Here is a 20,047-nt window from a genome sequence, read left to right on the forward strand (position 1 = left end):
AAGCAATCGGATTTGGGATCGTTGAAGTCGAAGTCATCCACACTATCAAGCCTCCATTTTGGTATAAATTTTTGGTTGAACTTGAGATGGCATGTATAGGACTACCCCTTGTTTGTTAATATGTTGTAATGTAAGTATGTACGGCCATGCGAAAATGGCTCGAAAAGGGAAGCATGAACTTAGACTAATTGTGGGTTGCATGTATATATTTTGTGTCATGATGTGGCTATGGCTTGGAAATGGGAATGTTGGTCATATGATCAGCCATTGGCATGGTTAAAATGATCATATATGAACCTATGTATGGCAAGACTAGTTGAATCATGGAGACTACCAAATAGGTAAGTCCTACCTTAAAACAGATGCTGCCAGCTGCAGTGGCGTGAATGTGAAAAATCACCAAAATTCATAGGAATGGAATTAAATAGTGAATAAGCTATGTAAATGAAGCTTGATGAGTCTATTTTCATATGGAATAAACGAAATGGTCATAGGAGTTACAGGTTAAGAGATATTAAAGCTATTGTGAGACAGGGCCCGAATGGTTTCTGGGTTCCCTGTCGCAACTTTAAAAATTCACTATAAATTATCCAAAAAGAATTAGGAGACATACCTTATATGTACAGATTCCATTTTGAGTCTAGTTTCATTAGAAACAAACGACACCAGCATTAAATCCCTGTACAGAGAGATATTCAAGTTATACCGCGTGAAGGTCAGAGCAGTCGATCCCTGTAACATGGGTAACTTTAACTAATAAACTGTACCAATTGGCCCATGGATGGATATATGAGTCTAAATTCAGGGAAAATTTATGAAACCAGTTTCTAAGTTTTGAAACTCGAGATATGATTTTTAAGGCGACAGTGACGCAGTTTTCCACGATTGGAAATGTCAAATTGGTGGGCAAAAACATGTGAACTTGGCTTGTTAACCCTCGGGTCCGACACGGCGATGGTCTCGGGTTTGGGGTGTTACAATTTTATTGGTATCGAGCCACGGTTTAGTCGATTCTAGGACTACCGTGATGTGTTTGGGGTCTAGCTATACATGCCATTAAATGATGAATCGATAGTGTGGTGATTTCGACAATTTGACTTTGTGTTTGTTTATAGCAATGGATCCGATCCCAACCGAAAGCGATAATGATGATGTGGAGAGTGTGGCGCTGCTCGCGCAAGGGACAAAGGCCGGACTCTCAACCTATGGCCAACAATCCTAATGACGAGGCTAAGCAAGCCTTTTATAGTGTGATGAACGAATGGTTTAATCAATACATTCGAACCAACACTACTGTTCCACAACCTCCATTCCCGACAAATGCAACCCCGCACCTACAATACCTCCGGTGGATCGACCAAATAAGGTCAAGTAAGCCCCAATCGATAGGATTGAAAACATGGGGCCACTGAATTTAAGGCCACGGATGATGATGATGCCGAAGCGCGCTGAATTTTGGTTAGATAACACTATCCGGTGCTTGATGAGCTATCCTGTACACCGATGAGTGCTTAAAGTGTACCATCTCCTTGCTACGCGAGTCCGCCTACTATTGGTGGAGTACTCGACTGTGGTGCCTAGAGAGCAAGTGACTTGGGAATTCTTTCAAACCGAGTTCAAAAAGTATATCATCGAGATTCATCGACCAAAAGCGGAGGAATTTCTTGATCTTAAGCAAGGTTCTATGTCCGTTACCGACTACGAGCGAAAGTTTGTGAGGCTTAGCCAGACGCGAGAATGCATTTCGTCCGAAGCTATTATGTGTAAACGCCGAGGATGGGCTGAATGATGATATAAGGATGTTTGTTGGCATTCTCGAGATCGAGAGTTCGTAGTACTTGTTGAGCGAGCTTGTAAAGTCGAAGAGCTTAGAAAGGAGAAACAAAGAGTGATGTGGGGCGGAGAATTCGAAGAGGTCCTCGGGAAAGTCTCTTCAACAAGCATCGAAGAGATTTCGAGATGATGCGAGCCGGTCTAGAGGCGTTTAGGGCTTTCCTAGACGAGGACGCGATCGACCCCTGTGACACACACGAGTCACCTCGATCGCCGGTGGTGGAAATGATCGCCGAGAGAGGCGGAGTGTCCACATTGTGGCAAATGGCATTCGGGAGCTGTTGGTTTCGTGATCGCTCCTGCTATAAGTGTGGATCGGCCGACCACTTTATGAAGGATTGCCCGAGGATGCATGAGCAGAATATAAGTCGAGTGCAAACCGGGTGCTACCATCGCCGAGGTAGGCCACCTAGAAATATGGGCAATGTCGTTGGCGGTCGAGAGGATCTAGAGATGCTACCATCGATCCGAGGCTCGTGCTCCTGCTAGGACTTATGCCATACGCCGCACGAGGAGGATGCCTCTCCGGATGTTATTACGGTACTTTCACTCTTTTCAATACAAATGTAATTGCTTTGATTGACCCTGGTTCTACTCATTCATATATATGTGAAACCTTAGCATCCAAAGAAGACTTTGCCCATTGAGTCTCTCGAGTTTGTAATTCGGTGTCAAACCCTTGGGTCATTACGTGCTTGTTAACAAAGTGTGCAAGAAAAGTCCCCTAGTGTTCCGAGGTTCTTGTTTTCCGGCGGACTTAATGCTTTTGCCATTCGATGAGTTCGATGTTATTCTTGGTTTGGATTGGTTGACCATGCACGATGCGGTTGTAAATTGCAAGAGCAAGACTATCGATTTGAGGTGCGCGAATAATGAAATAATTCGGGTTGAGTCCACGGACTTAAAGGGGTTGCCGGTGTAATATCGCCGATGTTGGCCCGTAAATATGTAAGAAAAGGGTGCGAAGCATACCTTGCGACGCACTCGATGACAAGGAATCGAGAAGAAACCCGAATCGTGCCCGTGGTTTGTGAATACCGGATGTTTTCCCAAGAATTGCCGGGTTTACCACTGTTCGGAAATAGAATTTGGCATCGAATTGGTACCTGGTACCACTCCAATTTCGATAGCTCCATATCGTATGGCACCAACGGAATTAAAGGAGTTGAAAGCTCAGTTGCAAGAATTGGTGGATAGAGGTTTTGCTCGCCCGAGTTTTTCGCCTTGGGGTGCGCTGGTGTTGTTCGTGAAGAAGAAGGATGGAACCATGCGACTGTGCATCGACTATCGTCAACTTAATAAAGCGACGATAAAGAACAAATATCCGTTGCCACGTATTGATGACTTGTTCGATCAACTGAAGGGAGCCTCGGTGTTCTCGAAAATAGATTTGAGATCGGGCTACTATCAATTGCGAATCCGAGATTCAGACGTGCCCAAGACCGCCTTGAGCGAGATATGGTCACTATGAGTTCCTAGTGATGCCGTTTGGGCTCACTAATGCCCTCGGTATTTATGGATTTAATGAATCGGATCTTTAGACCATATTTGGATCGATTAAGTAGTCGTGTTCATTGATGACATCTTGGTCTATTCAAGAAATGAGACCGAACATCTTTGAACACTGCGCGTTAGTGCTGCAAATTTTACGGGACAAGCAATTATATGCTAAGTTCAGCAAGTGTGAGTTCGTTAGAGAGGTTAGCTTCTTGGGTCATGTGGTATTCAGATCGGGTATTCGAGTCGACCGAATAAAATTTCAGCCATACTTAATTGGAAGCCTCAGAAATATTCTTGAGGTTCGACTTTTGGGGCTTGCTTAGGTTATTACCGACGATTTGTAAAGGCTTCTCAACGATAGCCACGTCGATGACGGCTACTCCAAAAGGACATTAAGTTGAATGGACGGAGAAATGCCAAAAAGTTTCGATCAATGAAAACTTATTTGATGAAGCCCCAATTCTAGTGCAACCCGAGTCCGCAAGGAGTTTGTCATCTATAGCGACGCCTCTCTACTTGGGTTAGGTTGCGTATTAATGCAAGAAGGTCGAGTTGTGGCCTATGCGTCGAGGCAATTAAAGCCACATGAGAAAAATTATCCGACTCATGATCTCGAATTGGCGCCATCGATTCGCCTTAAAGATTTGGCGACACTACTTATTTGGTGAAAGGTGCCATGTATACTCGGATCACAAAAGTCTCAAATATTTGATGACCCAAAGAGACTTAAATCTGCGACAAAGACGTTGGCTTGAGCATTAAAGGATTATGAGTGATCATTGACTATCACCCGGGAAAGGCGAATGTGGTTGCGGATGCCTTGAGTCGTAAATCATTATTCGCTTCTGAGCGATGAATGTGCACTTGTCCGTCCGATCCGACAAAGTGTGTTAGTGGCTGAATCGAAAGCCAAACCATTATTGACACACCAAATTCGAGAAGCTCGTAAAGTCGACGACGAGTTGGTTGCAAAACGGGCTGCGTGTGTTCGAACAAGGACTCGGAGTTTCAAATCAACGATGACGATTGTTTGAGGTTCAAAAGTCGTCTGTGTGTCCCAAAGAATTGAACTCATTTCGATAATTCAGAATGAAGCCCATTGTAGCCAAATGGCAATCCACCCGGGAGTACGAAGATGTACAATGATTTGAAACGTCGGTTTTGGTGGCATGGTATGAAGCGAGACATCTCCGACTTTGTTTGAGATGTTTAATATGTCAACAAGTGAAAGCGGAACATCGGTGCCTTCGAGATTACTTGACCAATCACGATACCCGAGTGGAAATGGGATCGAGTCACAATGGACTTTGTATCCGGACCGCCATTGTCGCAAGTAAGAAGGATGCGGTTTGGGTCGTGGTAGATCGATTGACTAAGTCGGCCCACTTTGTCCCCGACGCACGGATTTTCAATGGACAAATTAGCGGAATTGTACGTTTTCGATTGTGAGATTACACGGGTGCCTATTTCCATCGTGTCGGATAGAGATCCGAGATTTACCTCGCGATTTTGGAAAAAGTTGCAAGAAGCTTTGGGTACCAAGTTGCATTTCAGCACCGCCTTTCACCCCAAACCGATGGTCAATCCGAAGCGGATAATTCAGATACTTGAGGATATGTTAAGATGTTGCATCCTCGAGTTTAGTGGTTCATGGGAGCGGTATTTGCCGTTGATTGAATTCGCTACAACAACGACTTTCAATCAAGTATTAAGATGGCACCCTACGAGGCTTTGTACGGCGTAAATGCCGCACACCGTTGTTTTGACCGAGCTTGGTGAAAGCAAGATTTTCGGTGGATTTGATTAGGGATCTGAATGAAAGTGAAAGTAATCCGTGAAAGTTTGAAGATAGCCTTCGATCGTCGAAGTCGACGCGGATATGAAGCGTAAGGATATCGAGTATCAGGTGGGTGATAAAGTGTTTCTCAAGGTATCGCCTTGGAAAAAGATACTCAGGTTCGGCCGTAAGGGCAAGTTGAGCCCGAGGTTCATTGGGCCATATGAGATATCGAGCGAGTCGGTCCAAATGGCATATCGTTTGATTTTGCCCCGAACTCAAAAAGGTTCACGATGTCTTCCACGCTTCGATGCTTGACGTTATAGATCCGATCCATCGCACGTGATTAGTCCATCGAAATTGAAATTCAAGCTAATATGAGTTATGAGGAAGAACCGATTCGTATCCTATCACGAGAAGTGAAAGAGTTGCGAAACAAGCGGGTTCCGCTAGTGAAAGTGTTATGGCTCAAGCACGGGATAGAAGAAGCTACTTGGGAGACCGAGAACTCTATGAGAGAGCGATATCCGAACCTATTTACCGTAAGCTTTTTGGGACGAAAATCTCTTGAGTGGGGAGAGTTGTGACACCCCTAATGTGACCCTAGTCGGAGAGTGGTTTGGGACCACGAAACCGAGTCACAAGAATAATTAAGTGTTATATTCCGTGCTTATTGTATGAGGAATTGGTATGCGTAAATATTTCGTGTCTCGATTTTTATTAATTAGGTGCTAATTTATAAGAAAGGACCCATGTGCTAGGACTTGAAAATGTGATAGGTGTATTTTTAAGTGGCCTAATAATGCATAAAGTGTAATAAATGGAGTTGCATGTCAATTATCCCTTTCCTAAGGTGGATGGCGGCCATGACAAATTATGGGCAAGGAAAACATGTTCCCAACATGTTTTACTAATGGATGATGTTAGAAATGATAAAATAAGAGTATGAAAAAAAAAAGAGAAAAAATGTTCATTCTTCTCCATAGGCTTGGCGAATGTCCTAAGGAAAGAAAAGAAAATTTGTTCATCCTTTCTCATCTTCTTGGCGAAAATACTAAGGGAAAAGGGGAGGATTTTTGCTTCATGCTTGGGTTGGAAGAGACCTAGAAGGAGATTTGGCTAAGTTTACATCAAGATTAAGGTATGTATGAGGTTGTGTTGGGAGTTTCATGCATGGTTTGGTTGCTAATTTGATGTGCATGTTAGCCATGGCTCAAATCTTTGTTATGCCATGGAAATGGCATTTGGCCAAAGTTGTTATGGTGATAAAGCCATTGCATGCTAAGTGTGAAACTTGATGATGATGCATGCAAGGATGGATTGTCTACTCATGAGTAAGATTTTGAGCTTTCTTTTTTGTTTTATCATGATTGAAGTTGAAAAGAAGCATGATTGTCATATTCGCCATGATGCATTCTTGAGCATGATTCATGCTTCTTGCATGTTAGTTAAAATTTGTGTTTTGGATGGCTATGGACACCTTGAAATTGCCATGCTCATATATGCATATATATGATTGCATATTATGTTTTGGTTATGAACTAAGTGATGAATATATTGGTTTAAAGAAGAAGATGTGGAAGAATGCTTGTGAAATTGCAAGCACAATTGACCTAGCACACATGTAGGTGCTTGATGCTATATTATAAGTTTTGGGCCACAATGTGCAAAGCATTAATTAGTAAATTGCATGCTGTTTTTGTGAGGTATTAAGTGCAAAATTGACCTCAACATGTACATGAATATTCGCCTTGGGTAGCCTATTGAAGGCCTTAGCATTTCCTTGATGCTCAAATAAATTGTATTGAATTGCTTGATGTAGTATAAAATGTGCATGACCATTGTGTATTCAAGCTAAAGAGTGGCCATATGACCATTTAGAATCCTTGTCATATTCGCCATAAGCAAGCACAATGAGGTTTTAATAAATTGAATTTGTTTGAATTAGCTCAAGAGCTAAGAGGGCCACAATTGGACAAGGGAAGGAAAAGGTGATCGAATAGCCGAAAAAGCCGTTCGACAACATCCGAGGTAAGTCCTCAAGAAGTGACCTTACTTGAATTATGTGAGATGAAATATGGATGTGTATGATTATTGATTATGTGTGTATGAGCATTTGAATTCCACCGGGCTAAGTCCCGAAGGCGAATATGCTAATGATTATAATTGTGTTTGAGCCTTAGTAACGAAAATGAAATATGTATGTCCAATGATTATTGATGTATGTGTGCATGAGAAATTGAATGATATCGGGCTAAGCCCAAGACAATTATGCTGGAAATTATATCCGGTTAAGACCAAGGCAAATGTGCTAGTGGCTATATCAGGGCTAAGACCAAGGCATTCGTGCGAAGTTATTCTATCCGGGCTAAGACCAAGGCATTTGTGCACGTGATTATATCCGGTTATATTCGAAGAATCTTGGGCTGGAGGTGAGTGTTGGTTGCTGTAATGAATTCAATTAGTACACTCGGAAAGCCCAAAGGATAAGGTACGTTATATGTGCATTGGAAAGTCGACATGTTTGAGCAACATTCGCTCAATCGACTAATGAATTTCAGTTATTGAATTGATTGATGCTTTGTGAACTTATATAATGATGAAGTATGAAGTAAGAATGTGTATTAATGAAATGATGCATTTGGCTATGTGAATGTATTGCTGTAATTAGAGTTGATTATATTCCTTGAGACTTACTAAGCATAAAAATGCTTACCCGTTGCTTTGGCTCTCGGTTTTCTAGATTTCGCTCAAGCAATCGGATTTGGGATCGTTGAAGTCGAAGTCATCCACACTATCAAGCCTCCATTTTGGTATAAATTTTGGTTGAACTTGAGATGGCATGTATAGGACTACCCTTGTTTGTTAATATGTTGTAATGTAAGTATGTACGGCCATGCGAAAATGGCTCGAAAAGGAAGCATGAACTTAGACTAATTGTGGGTTGCATGTATATATTTTGTGTCATGATGTGGCTATGGCTTGGAAATGGGAATGTTGGTCATATGATCAGCCATTGGCATGGTTAAAATGATCATATATGAACCTATGTATGGCAAGACTAGTTGAATCATGGAGACTACCAAATAGGTAAGTCCTACCTTAAAACAGATGCTGCCAGCTGCAGTGGCGTGAATGTGAAAAATCACCAAAATTCATAGGAATGGAATTAAATAGTGAATAAGCTATGTAAATGAAGCTTGATGAGTCTATTTTCATATGGAATAAACGAAATGGTCATAGGAGTTACAGGTTAAGAGATATTAAAGCTATTGTGAGACAGGGCCCGAATGGTTTCTGGGTTCCCTGTCGCAACTTTAAAAATTCACTATAAATTATCCAAAAAGAATTAGGAGACATACCTTATATGTACAGATTCCATTTTGAGTCTAGTTTCATTAGAAACAAACGACACCAGCATTAAATCCCTGTACAGAGAGATATTCAAGTTATACCGCGCGAAGGTCAGAGCAGTCGATCCCTGTAACATGGGTAACTTTAACTAATAAAATGTACCAATTGGCCCGACCAAAAATCCTAGAAATAAATCCATGGATGGATATATGAGTCTAAATTCAGGGAAAATTTACGAAACCAGTTTCCGAGTTTTGAAACTCGAGATATGATTTTTAAGGCGACAGTGACGCAGTTTTCCAGCCTGACTGGAAATGTCAAATTGGTGGGCAAAAACATGTGAACTTGGCTTGTTAACCCCTTGGGTCCGACACCGGCGATGGTCTCGGGTTTGGGGTGTTACAAAGAGGGTTTTGAAGCTTGAAAAATATCATCCATTTATATCTCTTGCAAGTAAGCCATTAGAAGGTTATTCTTGATGATTTTTATATTTTTGGACCCCTTGTAACATAAGTTTCTAATAAGGGGACTATTTTGCAAAATGGTTAAGAGTCTAGGGTTTTCCCATAAAAGCATATGTGTTTTTAACTAAAATTTTATGGAAGAATATGAGTTATGGATGTGTAATAAACAACTTTTATGAAGTAGTTTTCATGGAAACCCTAACTAGGGACCGTTTTGCATAATTTGAAAACTAGATGATAAAAGTGAGAAATAATGGAAATTTTGGGTTGCCATAAGAGTAAAAAGGGTTCAACTATGCTTAAACTATGAAGAGATTCGAAAAAAAATTGATTTTCGGGTCTAGGGGTAAAATGGTCATTTTGCTCAATTATAAATTGTTGAGTACCTAGATCGATAAAGTGATTTAAACTTGTGAATTTTTATAATTTTAGATCAAGAATTACAAAATCTAGGCCTAGACCAGGGAAAAGCAAAACAAGTGGACTAGGCCGAACTAGTCGTCTACATTTTACAATTCGAGGTAAGTTGTATGTAAATAATACAACTACATTGTTATTATGTGTGTTTGAATTGATATGACATAAATTGCTTGTTTGTGGAAATGATTATGTGTGATGAATATTGAGATGTAGAACTCCCGTTTGAACCTTAGGAAATGAATCGGATATACATGCGATGACATTTGGGTGATATATGTGCTATTGTAAGACATGTCTGGAACATGCATTGGCCACATTATGAGAGCCAGTGTAAGACCATGTCTGGTACATGGCATCGGCATTAAGACGAGAGCTAGTGTAAGACATGTTTAGGACATGCATCGGCCTTGAGATGTAAGCCAGTGTAAGACATGTCTGGGACATGCATCGGCTACGATATGTGTCAGTGTAAGACCATGTCTGGGACATGGCATCGGCACGTATAGAGGTGTCATTGTAAGACCATGTTTGGGGCATGGCATCGGCAAGAATATGTGAGAGCTAGTGTAAGACCATGTCTGGGGTATGGCGTCGGCCTTGATTTCGATAGTCAGTGTAAGACCATGTCTGGGACATGGCATCAACTTAATGGATGAGTCAGCGTAAGACCATGTCTGGGACATGGCTTTAGCATTATACCCTATGTTTGAGGCTTAGTGAATATCTGATAACATTTCAAATGGTTCAACGGTGAGAGTTACAGTTTAAGTTGAATGAGAAAAGTATAACCATGCTGTGGGTAGTATAGGTACCTATTTGAAATGTATGAGATGTGAGCTCAATATATGCTATGTGAATTGTATTGGATAGTGATGAGTAAGTTGTGCTTATGCCTACTTTTATATTATCATCATGATGATGAATGGTAAAGTTGCTGTTATATTTATTTGCATGCAACTTACTAAGCTTTATGCTTACTTCCTCTCCTTTCCATTTTCTTATAGTGCCGCCTAATTAGCTCGAGGATCATTGGATGTCGGAGGCATCGATCACACTATCATCTGAAGCACTTGGTATTTGATTATGGCATGTATAGGACCCTGACTTTTGAGTTTTGTGTCATTGCTAATTGGCCAAACGTGTTGGCTTACTTTAGCATTTGATTCATTTTGTATAAGGCCATGGAAAATGGCTAATATTGAAAGTTATTATGTGAATGAAAACTAGTCTTTCATGAATGTGAAATTGTTGGCATGGTTGAGTTATGTAATGTATATAGGTCTTAACTATGGTTGTTTGGTTGATGTTAGCTTGTGTTTCAGGATGGAAAAGGCTTGGTAGATAGCCTTATATTGTCCACACAGGTAGACACATGGGCGTGTGTGACACATGGTCAAGCCAATGGGCTTGTTGTTCAGCAGTGTGTGCCCTACACGTAAAATTTGCAAGTCAGAATGCATGGTAGTTAACATACAGGCAGAGACATGGCCATGTGTCTCAGTCGTATGGAGGATACGACTTCTAGCTACGAGCGTGTGCCTTGGCCGTGTACACCTTATTGGATGCTGACGTCAAAAATAGAATGTCAAGTTTTTTAGACACGGATAGGACACAGAAGTGTCATGGCCGTGTGAGGGCCACGAGCCACAGACATAGGCGTCTGTCAGGCCGTGTGAAAACCCCTGTAGGTTTGAATTTAGAATTTAATTCACACGAGTATAGGACACAGGCGTGTGCCTAGATACTTAAGCCGTGTGTCTCACACGGGCCATCAGCACGGCCATGTTATAATGACCACACGGGCATGTTGCCCTTTCACACGGGCGTGTGCCCTGTTTCAAGAGTCATTTTTTTAAGTCAGTTTAAGGACCCGAGTTGGTTCCGAACGGTTTCCAATGAAGTTTGAAACCTCGTAGGCCCACATTAAGGAGTTTAAACAAAGTTTGAAAGAGTTTTAAATTTGATCAAGTCTTAGTGATTCAGAAACATTTAAATGCATGTGTTTAAGTTTAGTAACGCCTCGTATTCCGTCTCGACGTAGGGGACGAGAGTGGGGTGTTACATTTAATGGTATCAGAGCTATGGTTTAGTCGATTCTAGGACTAACATAGCATGAGTACGAGTTTAGCTATACATGCCATAACTGTATATTGATAGTGTGAAGACTCCTGGCGAGATAAATTGTGTTTTTATTTATATAGTTAATGGATCCTGATGTAGCTACGGAAGATGACATGAAGAGTAATGCGCTAGCTCCAGCTGAAGGGATTGCACCTGTAGATAGTGGGCCCGTGACAATGAGTCAAGGCGGAGGAGCTAGAGAAGCTTACCTCCACATGATGGACGCGTGGTATTCAGAGTTCATTCGTGCGAATCTAAATACTCCACCTCCCTCAATTCCTCAACCTGTTCATATGGCTCCTCAATGAGCAGTGATGGTTGGGAGAGAGAAACCTCCAATAGACAGAATCTGTAAAGAAGGGGCTGAGGAATTCCAGGCGAATATTGATGATGACCCAGAGAGAGCAGAGTTTTGGCTAGAAAATACCATTAGGGTATCTGATGAGCTATCGTGCACACCTGAGGAGTGTGTGAAGTGTACAGTATGGCTCCTGTGAAACTCGGCCTACCAATGGTGGAATACTCTCATGTCAATCATACCAAGAGAGTGAGTAACTTGGGGATTCTTTCAGGAAGAATTTTGAAAGAAGTATATTAGTCAGAGGTTTATCAACCAAAAGAGGAAAGAATTTCTCGATCTAAAGCAAGGTTGAAAGGCAGTAACAGAGTATGAGTGTGAGTTCGTGAGGCTCAGAAAATACGCTAGGGAGTGCATATCTACTGAAGCCATCATGTGCAAGAGATTTAAGGATGGATTGAACAAAGATATCCGTCTATTAGTTGGCATATTAGAATTGAGGGAATTTGTGATACACGTGGAGAGAGCATGTAAGGCCTAGGAATTGCCAAAGAGAAGAGAAAAGCTAACATCAAGTCTTGAGACTCAAGGAAAACACCGATGGGGAAATCACAGTAAACCTCATCTAAGAGATCAAAAGAGTTTCCTACCCGATCAAATGCGTCAGTGGGGTTCTTGAGCAAGAGCAAGAACAAGCAACACATGACGTCTAAAGCTCAAACAACTTCTATTGCAAGTGTTGGTAGTGCTCGGCCAAATAGGCCAGAGTGTTCACAATGTGGTAGGCATCATTTTAGTGAGTGGCGAGAGAATGAGAGGGGTTGCTACAAATGTGGATCACTAGACCACTTCATCCGGAATAGCCCAGAATTAGATGACAAAGAGAAAAAGTAAGATATGAGGGCGAATAGTACTCCTTCGAGGGGTAGACCACAAAAGTACCCAGGTAGTGGGGCTAGTAGTAAAAGTGCTCCTAGAGATTCAGTTCTGAGGTCTGAGGGCCGAGCGCCTACAAGAATTTATGCCATCAGCGCTCGCGAAGAGGCATCTTCACCAGATGTGATTACGGGTACTTTTTCTCTTCATGATATTTCTGTTGTTGCTTTAATTGATCCGGGGTCTACCCATTCTTATATTTGCTTGAGATTAGTACCCAGTATGAATATGCCAATTGAGTCTATAGAATTTGTAGTAAAGGTGTCAAACCCATTAGGCAAGCATGTGTTAGTTGACAAAATATGTAGAAACTATCTTTTGATGGTTAGATGTCATTGTTTTCTGGCTAACCTCATGCTGCTACTGTTTGATGAATTTGATTTAATCCTCGGTATGGATTGGTTGACTTCTCATGGTTTCGTAGTGAATTGTGGAAGAAAAGTTATCAAGTTGAAATGTAAAGACTGAAATGTTCTTCTGGTTGAACCAAATGAATTGGATAACTCGCCTGTAGTGACATCGTCTATGACTACGGAGAGATATTTGAGAAAAGGGTGCGAAGCTTATCTCGCTTTTGTATTGAATACTGAAGCATTTGAATTGAAGATCAAATCAGTGCCAATGGTATGTGAGTTTACAGATGTGTATCCAAAGGAATTACTCGGATGCCTCCAGTGAGGGAAGTTGAAATGGAATTAAGTTAGTCCCAGGTACGACACTCATCTCGATTGCTCCATATAGGATGGCTCCTACAGAGTTGCAGGTTCAACTACAAAAGTTAATTGATAAGGGATTTGCGAGACCGAGTTTTTCTCCATGGGGTGCCCCAGTGCTATTTGTGAAGAAAAAGGATGGATCGATGAGATTGTGCATAGACTACCGATAGCTCAACAAAGTGATTGTGAAGAACAAGTATCCCTTTCCAAGGATCAATGATGTGTTCGATCAGTTGAAGGGAGCCATCGTGTTTTCTAAGATAGATTTAAGGTCAGGCTACTACCAGTTAAGGGTTAAGGAGCAAGACGTACCGAAGACTACTTTTCGGACGAGGTATGGCCACTATGAGTTCCTGGTCATGCCTTTTGGCTTAACAAATGCGTCGACAGTTTTTATGGATTTAATGAACTGCATTTTTTTACCCTATTTGGACAAGTTCATTGTTGTTTTTATCAATGACATATTCATTTATTCACGTAATGAGAATGAGCACGCGGAGCATTTGAGAATGGTTCTACAAACCTCGAGAGATAAATAGTTGTACGCCAAGTTCACTAAGAGAAATTTTGGCTACGAGAGGTTAGATTCGTGGGACACATCATGTTGGGTGACGGGATCAAAGTTGACCTTAGTAAGATCTCGGCTATCGTTGAGTGGAAACCCCCAAGGAATGTGACTGAGGTTTGAAGCTTTCTGGGTTTGGTTGAATACTACAAAAGATTTGTGATGGACACTCTATGATAGCCACTCCGATGACAAGGTTGTTACAAAAGGATGTCAAGTTCGAATGGTCAGAGAAGTGCTAACAAAGTTTTGAGAAATTTCTGGCTTTGTTGACTGAAGCTCCAGTTTTAGTGCAATCAGAATCAAGAAAAGAATTCGTGGTGTATAGCGATGCCTCTTTGAGTGAATTTGGGTGTGTGCTTATGTAAGAAGGCAAGGTAATAGCCTATGCCTCGAAACAGCTAAAGCCACACGAGAAGAATTATCCGACCTACGATTTAGAACTAGTAGCCATCATGTTCGCATTAAAAATTTGGAGACACCATTTGTATGGCAACAGATGCCGAGTATTTACTAACCATAAAAGTCTAAAGTATTTGATGACTCAAAGGGAGCTAAATTTACAGCAACGGTGGTGGTTAGAATTTATAAAGAAATATGAGTTGATTATCGACTACCATCCGGGAAAGGCAAACATGGTCGCATATGCATTGAGTAGAAAATACTTATTTACTTTGAGAGCAATGAACGCCCAATTGGCCTTGTCAAAGGATGGTTTGGTTCTAGCAGAATTAAAGGCTAGATCAATGTTTCTCTAGAAAATTTGTGAAGCTTAGAATAACGACGGTGAATTGCAAGCCAAGAGAACTTAGTGTGAGTCAGGTGTTGAATTAGATTTTCAGATTAGTACCGATGGATGCTTGATATACCAAGACAGAGTTTCTGTACCCAAGGATAATGAGCTCATTTACAAGATTTTATGAGAGGCACATAGTGTTTGTTTGTCTATCCACCCGGGTAGTGTGAAAATACATAATGACTTGAAGAAAATGTACTAGTGGTCGAGAATCAAAAGAGACATTTTAGAGTTCATTTCCAAGCGTCTAAATTTTCAACAAGTGAAAGCCGAAGACCAAGTACCTTCGGGTTTGCTTCAACCCGTAATGGCTCTTGAGTGGAAATGGGATCAGGTAACCATGGATTTCACAACGGGGTTAACTTTAACGCCAAAGGAAAAAGGATGTCATTTGGGTTGTTATCGACTTACAAAGTTAGTGCATTTTATACCAATGCGTACTGACTATTCCCTTGAGAAATTGGCCGATACATTTCTGAGATCGTGAGACTTCATGGAGTGCCCTTCTCAATTATTTCAGATAGGGAACCAAGGTTCACCTCGAGGTTTTGGAAGAAGCTACAAGGAGTTTTGGGGACAAAGTTAAATTTTAGCACAGCTTTTCACTCGTAAACTAAAGGACAGTCGGAGAGAGTAATTTAGATTTTAGAAGACATGTTGTGGTGTTGTGTTCTTGAGTTTCAAGGCAGTTGGGAAAGGTATTTTACCACTAGTCAAATTCACCTACAACAACAATTATCAGTCAAGTCTGAAAATGGCGCCTTATGAGGCTTTGTATGGGCGTAAGTGTTGAACACGCTTGTATTGGACCGAGCTAAGAGAGAATCAGATACACGGGGTTGACTTAGTTAAAGAGACTGAAGAGAAGGTTAAGGTGATTCGCGATTATTTAAAGGCCACTTCGGATAGACAAAAATTCTATGCAGATTTGAAATGAAAAGAGATCGAGTTTCAAGTCGGGGATAAATTGTTTTTGAAAGTATCCCCATGGAAGAAGGTTCTCCGATTCGGAAGGAAAGGAAAATTAAGTCCATAGTTTATTGGACCTTACGAGGTGGCTAAAAGAATTGGACCGGTAGCATACCGATTAGCATTGCCATCAGAGTTAGAAAAGATACCCAATGTATTCCATGTGTCTATGTTACATCGCTACCGTTCGGACCCCTCGCATGTGATATCGCCTACAGCGGTTCAGATTAGCTCGGACATGACTTATGACGAAGAGCCAATTAAGATTTTAGCTCGGGAAATAAAACAATTGAGAAATAAGAGTATTGCACTTGTTAAAGTATTATGGCATAGACATGGAGTCAAAAGAAGCCACATGGGAACCCGAGGAGACCATGAGAGACCAATACCCGAATCTGTTCACCGGTAAGATTTTCGGGGACGAAAATCCCTAAGGGAGGGAGAATTGTAACAGGACAATTTTGGGCCTAGTCGGAATAGTGGTTTCAGAACCACTAACCTGTTGTCGAAGAAATTATTTTTAATATTATTTTATGTGTGATGGCATGTTTATAAAGGTGCATGAAATTTTTGGTGGTTTAATTTTAGTATTTGTGAGCTTAATTGCGAAAAAGGACTAAATCATATAAAGTTCAAAAGTCCTATTTTGATAGCTAAGGGTGTCAAATAGCTAGAGAACGTAGATTGGGGGTCTTTAAGGGGCAATTAGACCCTTTAAAGAGGCATGGCCGGCCATAAGAGACAAAGATGGTCAAAAGGTCAAAGTTTGGTGGGTTTGATGACTAGATTGGCTAAAATAAAATAAAATAAGGAGAGAATTATATCATATTTTCTCTCATATTCTTCCCACCAAAAATATCAGCCATAAGAGGGTTTTGAAGCTTGAAAAAATCAGCCATTGATATCTCTTGCTGATTTTTGTATTTTTGGACCCCTTGTAACATGAACTTGTAACATGAGCTTTTTGTATTTTTGTATTTTTGGACCCCTTGTAACATGAGCTTTCTAATAGAGAGACTATTTTGGAAAATGGTTGAGAGTCTAGGGTTTTGTCATAAAAGCATATGTGTTGTTAACTGAAATTTTATGGAAGAATATAAGTTATGGGTGAGTCATAAACAACTTTTGTGAAGTAGTTTTCATGGAAACCCTAACTAAGGACCATTTTGCATAAGTTGAAAATTAGATGATAAATGTGAGAAATAATGGAAATTTTGGGTTGCTATAAGATTAAAAATATTTCATCTAGGCTTAAGCTATGAAGAGATTCGATAAAAATTGATTTTCAGTTCTAGAGGTAAAATGGTCGTTTTGCCCAATTATAAATTTTTAAATACCTATATCGATAAAGTGATTTAAACTTGTGAATTTTTATCATTTTAGATCAAGAATTACAAAATTTGGGCCTAGACCAGGGAAAATCAAAAACAAGTGGGCTAAGCCGAACTAGTCGTCTACATTTTGCAATCCGAGGTAAATTGTATGTAAATAATACAACTACATTGATAATATATGTGTTTGAATTAATATGGCATAAATTCCTTGTTTGTGGAAATGATTATGTATGATGAATATTGAGATAGTAGAACTCCCGTTTGAACCTTAGGAAATGAATCGAATATACATGCCATGACATTTGGGTGATATGTGTGCTACATGCATCAGCCACATTATGAGAGCCAATGTCAGACCATGTCTAGAACATGGCATCGGTATTGAGACGAGAGCTAGTGTAAGACATGTCTGAGACATGCATCGGCCTCAAGATGTAAGCCAGTGTAAGACATGTCTGGGACATACATCGGCTACGAGATGTGTTAGTGTAAGACCATGTCTAGGACATGGCATCGACACGTATAGAGGTGTCAGTGTAAGACCATGTCTGGGACATGCCATCGGCACTGATATGTGAGAGCGTAAGACTATGTCTGGGACATGGCATCAGCCTTGTTTTCAATAGTTAGTGTAAGACCATGTCTGGGACATGGCATCAACTTAATGGATGAGCCAGTGTAAGACCATGTCTGGGACATGGCATCGACATTATACCCTATGTTTGAGGCTTATTGAATATCTGATAATATTCCAAATGGTTCAATAGTGAGAGTTAGAGTTTAAGTTAAACGAGAAAAGTATAACCATGTTGTGAGTGGTACAGGTACCTATTTGAAATGTATGAGATGTGAGCTCAATATATGCTATGTGAGTTGTATTGGATAGTGATGAGTAAGTTGTGCTTATGCCTACTTTATATTATGAGCATGATGATGAATGGTAAAGTTGTTGGTATATTTATTTGCATGCAACTTACTAAGCTTTATGCTTACTCCCTCTCCTTTCCATTTTCTTATAGTGCCGCCTAATTAGCTTGAGGATCATCGGACGTCGAAGGAATTAATTACACTATCATTCGAATCACTTGGCATATTTAGATATTTTATTTTGTTTATGGCATGTACAGGACCCTGACTTTTGAGTTTTGTGTCATTATTAATTGGCCAAATGTGTTGGCTTACTTTAGCATTTGATTCATTTTGTATAATGCCATGGAAAAGGGCTAATATTGAAAGTTATTATGTGAATGTAAGGTAGTTTTTCATGAATGTGAAATTGTTGGCATGGTTGAATATATGTAATGTATATAAGTCTAACTATGGTTGTTTGGTTGATGTTAGATTGTGTTTCAGGGTGGCAAAGGCTTGGTAGATAGCCTTATATTGTCCACAGGGGTAGACACACGGGCGTGTGTATAGGTTGTGTGTGACACACGGTCAGCCCCATGGGTGTGTTGTTCAGCCGTGTGTCCCCTGCACATAAAATTTTCAAGTCAGAATGCATGGTAGTTAACTCACCGGCAGAGACATGGCCGCGTGTCTCACCGTGTGGAGGACATGGCTTCTGGCCACGGGCATGTGCCTTGGCTGTGTGCCCCTTATTGGATGCTAATGTCAGAAACAGAATGTCAAGGTTTTTAGACTTGTATCACTTAATTCGATTGTACTTTCCTTCTCGTCTTGCCTATGCTCGTTGAACCCTTCGAAATCCCTAAGGATACTTGAATATCACATAAATCTCATACAATGTCATATCCTAGATATGGTCTTACATGTTATGTCATACCGATGCCCATGTCCCAGACATAGTCTTACACGAAATCATATAACGATGTCAATGTCCTAGACATGGTCTTACACGTAATCACAATACAATGCCAATGTCCCAGACATGGTCTTACATGTAATCTGATCTCGACAATCCTAATGTCATGACATTTGTATCCTATATTATTCCTAAGGTTCGTATAGGACTTTCAGATGTCGTAACTCTGTTGATTCTTGCTCGTAGTTGCCCATTTAACATTCATAGCAGTCCAATAACAAATAAAAGTATATAATTCAATTCATTTTAATAATAAATAAGCATTTATAACACAATTTAAATACGTTTATTAGTATACGAACTTACCTCGATCGTTAAAATGACGGAACGGATCGACTAGTCTGATACATTGTTTGTCCCCCGTTCTAGATCCAGATCTCATTTTTCTCAATCTATATAATAACAAAATTTACTTATTTAATCATTAATTCATTCAATATAAGACAATTTACACATTTTAGCAAAATTACACTTTTGTCCCTTTTATTACACATTTTTGCAATTTAGCCCTTATCACATCAATTGCAAATTCATGCAATTAAGGACAAGCCCATGCTAGCCGAATTTTACTCATACTACTAGCATCCCATATTTTTAGTTTATTCACACATCTAACCATGAATTTTACACTTTTCTCAATTTAATCCTTAATTCGTATTTTTGTCAAAAATCACTTTATAAAACTTGTATATCTATCTTCAAAATTAATAAAATATCATAAAACATCTAAATAACCAAGCATTCAATAATGGCATCATTCAAAATCTATAACAGTTTCGAAAACAGAGATACGAGCTATCTAGATTAAGCTGCAACGAGCTCAAAAACGTATAAATTACTATAAACCGAGCAAAAACCACTCACCTATCAAGGTCCAAAGCTTGGTCGAATGTATCCATGGCTTTTCTAGTTAGAAATGGTTGAAAAAGATGATGGGTACAAAATAATGACATTGATTTTATTTATTTAATCTTTATTAAGCAATTTACAAAACTAACCTTTAATAACAACATAAATTTCAAAAATACCAAGCCATAGAATTCCACTATCAACATTTATGGGATAATTACCACTTAAGGACTCCCAATATTTAATTTCATAGCCATTTAATACCTTTAACTTATAGAATTCAACTTTTA

This window comes from Gossypium arboreum, chromosome 10, assembly GCF_025698485.1.
Source record: "Gossypium arboreum isolate Shixiya-1 chromosome 10, ASM2569848v2, whole genome shotgun sequence".
NCBI lineage: Eukaryota > Viridiplantae > Streptophyta > Magnoliopsida > Malvales > Malvaceae > Gossypium > Gossypium arboreum.